The following is an 8,944-nucleotide window of genomic DNA, read 5'->3' as shown; positions in this document are numbered from 1 at the left end:
GGAGCTCTTCTTAATATTTTGACACCAAAATCATGTCGATACACCTTACCGACTGCGAGTAAAGCCACCCACGCTTTAACTTGACAGACTGTATATTTCTTCAGTACCTAGATGTTAAATGGTATTTCCACCTATGAGTTGAAGATCCTGATTTTTACGCGATGATGCATTTTCTAGTCTTTCTTTGTATAGATTGCCACAGGCACACTTGTCCTCTTTTAAGGAGGCAAAGAGTTTAAGGCCATCCATATATAAAAGGGGTTGATTTTAAATTCTCTTCTGTTCAGTGGGTCACATAGGTATCCAGAGCTTTGCCTCCGAGCATAATAGATAGGGGCAAGAGGGAGCTGCAGCAAAGTAGAGGACTTAAAATATCCTCCAGGCGCTCAAGATGCTTAATAAGTAGCTCATTGTTCCTGTTATCGAATGCTTATCGGTAGTAAATCCAAGTCATGTTTAACTATTGCACTCCATACCGACTCTATAGATGTTAATATCCTCTTTTTGAGGATGCCAGTAATTAGCGTATAGCTGGTTATTAAACAAGCTATGGGCCGGCAGTTCTTTGGACTTGACAAATCTTCAGTCTTAGAGATTAGTACCGTGCGTACTTCCACTAACCACTGGGGGATAGGTTGTTCTCCATTCAATAAATTAGTAAATATGCGAGTTAGATGTTGTTGCGTAGAAGTGAACTTTTTCCACCGCAAATTGTTCATTTTGTCTGGCCCTGGCGCTTAAAAGTTCTTAGTTATAGCAATAAGTTTGTTCACTTCTGCAGCAGTAATTAGTGTAACTCTTCCTCTTGTCGTTGCGACAGTTGCCTCTGGCAAAAGTTACTAAAGAGTGAAATATCTGAAGCTTCTTCATTTAGCTTATGAATATCCCCATATAATTGTTCCCAGAAGACTTGAATGTCTTTTCGACTAGGCGGATTTTCAACGGCACATGAAGTTTTGTTGAATTGAAGGGAAGGATGAGTAGAAAAGGTGGAATGTTCCTAAACCCACTTTACTCGCCGTTTAAGGCATTCTTTAGCTGTTGAAAGAGCTCTTATTTTTTTGCACCCAGTGCTGCTTGATGGTCAACAGATAACACTTGTACAGCGTGAGATTTGATTTCCGTAAGTTTCGAGCTAGTGCCTTAATTTTTAGAGTAAACTTTTATTTTTCTGTTATGCAGCTAGTCACTCACTGAACATTTAATGAATAGCGTCTCGCCGTTTTAATTTTAAACTGAAGCTGTGTAATACGCTTGCGAGTTTTAGTTAGGCGTATCATTACTTCTATTTTCAACAAGCAGGAAGACCGCCTTCTCGTAAAATACACAGTTCAGATTCCAGAGAGCAACATCTTCAGGGAGAAAATCAGAAGAGCAGTAGTAGGTTTAGATAATTTGTCCTTTCTGAGAAAGAATTTTTTGGTTGATTTTTGACCTCCTAGTTCTCGTGTTGGCATTATCGGATATCTGCAAAGGTCGTCTTACTGGAACGGGTGGTATGTTCTCTGGAATATCTTGCTCTTGTCCTTGATAAAGAATAAATGGTCCGGCCATTTAAAACGATGTTCTTGCTTTTGTCCAAGACCAGTGCATGGCCATACCCTCGGTTTGGTCCTATTGTCACTCCCAACTGAACCATGGCCTACATATGAGAGAGGCCAATTGTGGGTGGCACTGGGCGTTACTGGTCTCGTGACCGCATAACTCGTTGCGTTAGGGAGTTAGCCCAATACAACGTAGCTGACTGCAAGAGACGGAGCTCTCAGGCGGTCGGGTCACCACTTCCCTATGCCAAATTACTATTATTATTATTATATTTTTTTATTAAACTTTTACTCGAGTAATCCCGGTTATACACTATAGCCACGGACTAAGTCAAGTGACTGATGAGATTAGAATGTTATAAGTTAATTCAACTAATTAAATACGATGCTTGAAACCTCCTGCGTTGATGTTTTAGGTATACAATTACGAGCGGCCACGAGCGTTGGAGGTGACAATAGTCACCTCTGGATGCTTTCTTAGAGCTACAATCTGCCACTTCACGGGTTTTTAGTCCGTCACTTCCTGATGGTCAAAAAAGTTTCTTACGATGCGACAGGGGTTTAATGAAACTGCCGTCTGAGCTACTGCCAATACTCTACTGAATTCTAAATGTTCATTGCATCTTGCGTGCATATTGCCCGTAGCCGAAATCACAATGCGATGAATAGATGCATGATTCACATTCTTTCATATGGCCTTTACTTTATGCCTTAACTCGCTATACTTGTGGATCTTGGTTGTATAGGTTGACTGCAAATTTCGGTTAAGCGGACAAGCAATGTCGATGATGTAGAATCTTCCACCTTTTTTTCTCGCATCATGATGTCAGGTCGATTAGCCCGGATGTAATGATCTGTTTGGACAGAAACATCCCAATATAAGATGTAATCTTCGCTTTCTAAACTGGCATTGGAATGTATCTATAGAAAGGCATTCATTCCTTTAAGAGTCCTAGGTATAGGGCAGTTGTAGATGTGTAATGCCCGCTACATCATTATGTCTGTGTGTATATTCTCTCTGAGCCATTACGCGTCAGCCATCAATAATGTGCTCGATGGATTCGTTGGTATCTCCACATAATCAGCACCGTTTAACCACGCTTTGATTTAACACGCGTTTGCGATAATTTCTGGTGCTGACAACCTTGTCCTGTATCGCAATGGCGAATCCTTCCGTCTCTGTATACAGAACACCCCTTCTTAGCCAAATATTGGATGCCTCACTATCCACTTCATTTTGATCTAACGTTTTGGGGTGCTCGCCATGGATGGCTGTCTGCCACCATTGTATTTCTAATTCCTCTATGGTTTCTGCCCTGATATTAAAGGCCCCATATAAGGACAAAATTAAGGACATAAAGTCAAGATTCGCTTCACCCCTGTTCCAGCCTGGATTGCTGATCAATCTGTCTAACGATCAACTCAAGTGAAGACCCTCACAAAGTCATCATGTGAAGTTCCCCACTCGGGCTCATTAGTGTCCAAGGTCCTTTTTTCTCTTTGAATTAGGGTCTCATTTACAAATTCAAACTATTCTCTTCGCGGTCTGCCTCTGGGCACACTGCCATTCAACTTGACCTTGGTACGCTTGTTTCGTCAATCGTTCAACTTTTATTCTCTCAACATTCCCAAACCATCTCAAAGAATTTCTTTCAAATACGTAAACTAGTTTCAGCATATTATGCTCAGTAATTTCATATTAATCGCGTCAGTTTTACTCTTATCCTTTTCTTGATAGATCTAGGCCTCGCTACCGTGCAGCAAAGTCGGTATAAATATAGAATTATGTGTTATCCTTTTGGCTTTACTTGATATATTTACTTCTTATAATGGGCCACTAGTGAATAGGCTACCAGGATATACGCACTTATCAACTTGTACTAATATATAATTAGATTTAATCTTCTTGGAAGGAGAAACTTATTAAAAGTACAATCCCGACTAGAAACTTATATGGAATTGATACTTTCAAAATTTTGAAGTAGGTGTCGCATATTCAAGGCCAATCCTAAATTTTAATTATATGGCCTTTAAACATATACAAATCTGCTTGACGATTAAAAACCTAAAAGTTTTAGTGAAATGTTTTCATATTCAAAATTAATTGGAATCACTGACACAAATGTTTTGGCAAACCCGCAAAGGTGCAATAACCAATTTTAAGATGATTTTAAGTAAAAATTGAGGAAATTTTCCTTCAATGTGAGACCTAGAAACTTAAAAAATGTTGAATAATTTCGGAAATACTAGTCATTAAAAGAGTTAGAAAAAAGCAATAATTTACAGTATAGAAAAGGAAATTTTGTTCAACAAAAATTAGAATATTTTTTAAATACATGAAAATTCCGTGATACTTGGAATTGAATAATAACAATTATTTATTGTTAATTGTGCATCGAAGCAATATATACAAATCTCTTTCAAATGTCAGGAAAAAACAAAAATTCAAAAATTGTTCAAACAATTTTTTATAACAATTATGATTGTTGTTGGTTTATAGAAATTATGACTGACAATCAGCCCCACAATAATTTAAAGAATTTATATACCAGAAAACATTTTTTAAACTAAAACTCAAATATTTGGCAATTTGTTAATTGACTTTCTTTTTAATAAATTAAATCATGCAATACCCTTGTATGAATCCATTCAGGGATCCGGCCGGATAGCTTCGTTTTAAACCCGGCGCTTGTCTAGTAAACTTGCCGGGATTCGGTTAAATACGTCACAATAAATTGGTCGGATCCCGGATTGAATACTAGCCGGGATCAGGTCGAGTAGCCCGACTACAAAGCGGTTTAAAATATTGCTTTAGGCGAGAAATTGGTAACTTGTTTTGTGTTTAATGGCTTATCGTAATAAATACGGTGAACTTTAACAGTAAAATCAAGTTAACCAATTCTGGCGAGGAAATTGGAATAGAATTTCAACCACTGATAATAGAATCTCGTAGCAATTGTTTCATTTTGGAAACCACGTTGTGATTTTAGTTTCGGAAGAAAGAAAGAAAAAATGTATTCACAACAGTATAGTTTAATTAAAAATAATTATTATCCGCGAATTAAGTGGTGTTTTCAAACTGATTACTGAAATGAAGTTGATTTTAATTACGGATCTTCATTTTATTTGCAAGTTTCGAAGAAATGATGCGACGTGAGTGCAATGTGCATCCTCGTTCGAAGTGCGAAACTGAAAATTACTGAGTATCTACGCAGTCAGTAGATAGGTAGGTGCAGTTCTGGCGCACTTTTTTCTGTACGAATAGCAAACTTGCGGCTAGAGTGCAGATGGCTGTAAGATTGGTTTCGCTCCTTGTGCTGACTTACTAATCACAGTTTTGAAGTATCCAATCCACACTATCGATATTGGAAACCAATACTTAAAAATCATGGGAATGGAACTTTTCAGCCCCAAAAACATGGTATATGATATCAAATATGATATCGCAAATTACGTCATCGTCGATTCCTGGAATCCTTATCTATGTAAACTAAATTAATTAAACGTTCTCCTTTGATATTTGCCGACAGGGGTATCATATTTCATATAATGGTAAACAATTCTCGATAAACAAAAGTCCATTCTGACAACGTCATCATGATTCCTGGAATTCTTGTCGATAGTGTTGCCATATTTCACCAATATTGGCACCATGTAAGCGGTGCCCTCTCTGTTTTTTATCATTGTACTGGTAAACAACCACGAGTAGGTTTGAAGTATAAAACGCTCCAAGATCTATATCAAAGTACAATTTTTTCGGGGATTCCATCAGTTAATAACAAGACTCGCATAATTTTAAATTACTTTAAATCTGTGTAATGTTTTTATAAGTGTCATCAGTTAATAACAAGACATACATAACCTTTAAATAACTTGAAATCTACGCAGTGTTTCTACAAGTGTCATCAGTTGATAACAGGACTTACATAACCTCAAATAACTGAAAATCTACACAGCGTTTCAATAAGTGTTCGCTAATTCCATTTAAAGCTAAAAATGGATTTCGAAAAACGTAAAAAGTTCTACAAATCATGAAGATGGGATATCAACTTATACTCGAGAAGCAACAACCAGCAGCTGATGAAATTAGATTGTGGACGAGGGCTGGAACTAAAAACACGAGGATATTAAAAAAAATATTGACGAAGAACATTCTGCTATCCGTGAGCAAAAAACATGCGATTATGACATTAATTGGTGATCTAAAGACTGCAAGCAGGAAATTCAAGAAGTTTCTCAAGACAGGAACTGGTATGAATGAAGCTTCGAAGAAACTGAGCGAGAGGGTGAGTTGGGATGATGTAGGAAGTGCGTTTCGAACACGAATAAGAACAAAACTTAACAAATTTAAATCATAGATATTTAAATACATTTTTGGATGATTGTAAACGCATGTCTATTCCACGAGTTAAAATGCAATTAATAGTATAAGTAATATCAAAGCTTGCGTTGAATTCACAGGCATTTTCAAGGCATTAGTGGGATGGGGGGAAAAATCGACGCAAAACCTGTTTGCACTGGAAATAATCCTATTCTAACATCTACGAATATTGTTGAATGGTTTGAGGATAAAATTCGTCGACAAGTTGAAGTTAAAATTGAAGATTTAAAAACATCAGATTGAGGGTGGAAATTAATAGAAATTATCAGCTTAACGGTTAACATAAATAGATACGCCCCTTTTCAAGTTGGAGCTTCAACTTTCATTGAATTACCTGATTTTATACAGAGAAAAAAGCTGTAGTTAATATTAAAAATAAAGACTCGTATTGTTTTCTCTGGTCAGTAATGGCAGCTCTTCACCCAGTTAAAAAAGATGTAGGAAGAACGAGTTCTTATCCTAAGCTTGATGGGTCAGAACTCAAATATACTGACATCAAGTTTCCAATTACTCTTGAGGATATTCCAAAATTTAAGAAAATTAACGGTTTAAGTGTAAATGTGTACGGATTAGAGTCTGCTCAATACAGTAAGAAAGAGTAAATTTTTCCAGTTATTATAAGCCAGGAAAAATCTAAAAAAGCTACTATTCATCTTCTTATGATTGAAAATGCTAACTTTGATTCACATGTAGAAGTTGATCATTTTGCTTTGATAAAAAATCTATCTAGACTAGTGAAATCACAAATAACAAAAGCTGATCATTGCACTTAGTTCTGTGACAAGTGTTTTTGTCACTTTAAATTTGAGAAATCTCTTTAAAAACATAGAATTGATTGTGATAATCTGAATAATGATTGCACACTAATACTTCCCACAGAAGAGGATAGCAAGTTTATCGTGGAAAGGATTGCATCACGTAGTTTGTCCTTGAGTTGAAAAAGATAGCTGAGAAAGTTGATTCTTATTTTGAAAATCCAGTTCCAATGGAATTCTTAACATTAAAGCAAGAGTATGATTTTCAAAATGCAAAATTTTGTCATATTTGCGAACAAGATTTTAACCAAATGATGTTAAACATAGTGACCATGACCATTTTACAGGTAAATACCGTGGCCCTACTCAAGATAGGTTTAACGTAAATTACCAAGACTCACATGCAATTTTCATAGTATTTCATAATTTACCTGGCTACGACTCTCACTTTTTCATCAAAGAATTGTCTACCAGCTTTGAGGGTGATATCTCATTATTACCTATCAACAAGGAAAAATATATATCCTTTACAAAAAGGGTGCAAAATACAACAGTTAAACTCAGATTCATAAACTCTTTTCGAATTATGCCAAGTAGCCTCTCCAAATTAGCTTCGAATCTTAGCAATGATGAGAAATTGATTACAAGAAAATATTCAACAAATGATTATGAATTCGAATTATTAACAAGAAAAGGCGTATTTCCATACGATTATGTTGATAATTGGCAGAAATAAGATGAAGATTGTCTGCCAGAAAAAGAGGAATTTTATTCTAAATTAAATGATGAGGGTATTTCAGATGAAGATTATAATCATGCGTGCAAGTTGTGGGAAAAAGTTAACTAAAAAACGTTAGGTGAATATTCGGATTTATACTTGAAAACTGATGTTTTTCTCTTGGCGGACATTTTTGAAAGTTTTAGATGTCGCTGCATTGAAACTTATAATTTGGATCTATTAAACTACTATACAGCACTAGAGCTTTCTTTCAATGCTATGTTAAAGTATACTAGAATTGAACTCGATCTATTAGCAGATGTAGAAATGTTATTACTCGTTGAAGGAGCAATAAGAGGTGGTGTGTCTCAGTGCTCCAATAGTATGCGAAAGCAAATAATAGATTCATGGGGTCGAATTTTGATTGAAATGTACCCGTGTGCTATATCACTTATTTCGATGTAAACAATCAATACGGTAAAGCTATGAGCCAATCTTTACCCTATAGCTATTTTAAACGTTTCACTGATTTTGAAAACAAACCAAATTTTTTCAACATTCCCGATGATTCAAAAATAGGTTAGATTCTTGAAGTAGATTTGGAATATCCTGAAGAAGTTCATGATTTGCATAAAGGCCTACCATTATGTCCAGAACATTTTGTACCTCCTCTTCCAACATCTTAAATCCCGAAACTAATTACCAATTTGAAATCAAAGACGAATTACGTTCTCCATTATCAAAACTTAAAACACTATTTAAAATTGGGAATGAAGCTTGTTAAAATTCATCGAGTTTTAGAATTCAAGCCAAAGCCATGGCTAAAAGCCTATATTGATTTGAATACTGATTTGCGAAAGAAGGAAAAAAATTTCTTCAAACTCATGAACAACTCTATGTTAGGTTAGTGACAAAGTGGAAGGGAAGATGGGGTGCAAAAGCTCAGATGTCCAAACCAAAGTTTCATAGCTGCACTACATTTGGTGAGGACATGGTGATCATTGAAATGAGTAAAACTAAAATTAAATGCTATAAGCCCATCTATATAGGCTTCACAGTTCTAGACATATCAAAGATAATGATTTACGACTTTCATTATAATTACATGAAGTACACATTCGATGCCAAGACAAAATTACTCTACACCGACACAGGCAGCTCAATTTACCACACTACAGAACCATGACTCATGAAGGACGGATGTAAAGGGAAAATTGTAACTGAATTTGTAGGGCTAAGGTCCAAGTTGTATTCCTATAAAGTTTTGGGTGAAGAAGGAAAAAAAAAGAAAGCCAAGGGGATTAAAGGGTCCACTTTGAGGACAATCACGTTTAAGGACTATAGACTAACTTTGCTACATTACCAAACTCTTACTCGACCTCAACGGTTAATTCGAAGCCGAAAACATGAAGTTCACTCGAGTGAGCAAAACAAGATCGCCTTCAGCTGGCGAGATGATAAGAGGATGCTGCTTCCTCATACAACCGACACACTTCCATGGGGCTACAAAATCGAATCACAGGAGGCAATGGATGTTGATAAAAAT

At 36.1% G+C, this 8,944-nt stretch overlaps 1 protein-coding gene across 4 annotated transcripts in view; it reads right to left on the bottom strand.

Annotated features, from left to right (window-relative positions):
* Positions 1-8,944, bottom strand: part of LOC117174733 (cyclin-dependent kinase 4-like) — a 549,135-nt gene that overhangs the window by 402,461 nt on the left and 137,730 nt on the right. The window lies entirely within an intron of this gene.

The sequence above is a fragment of the Belonocnema kinseyi genome, chromosome 6, assembly GCF_010883055.1.
Source record: "Belonocnema kinseyi isolate 2016_QV_RU_SX_M_011 chromosome 6, B_treatae_v1, whole genome shotgun sequence".
NCBI classification, from domain to species: Eukaryota; Metazoa; Arthropoda; class Insecta; order Hymenoptera; family Cynipidae; genus Belonocnema; species Belonocnema kinseyi.
Note: the sequence above shows the minus strand (reverse complement) of the source record. Positions and strands in the feature narration are given on the sequence as shown.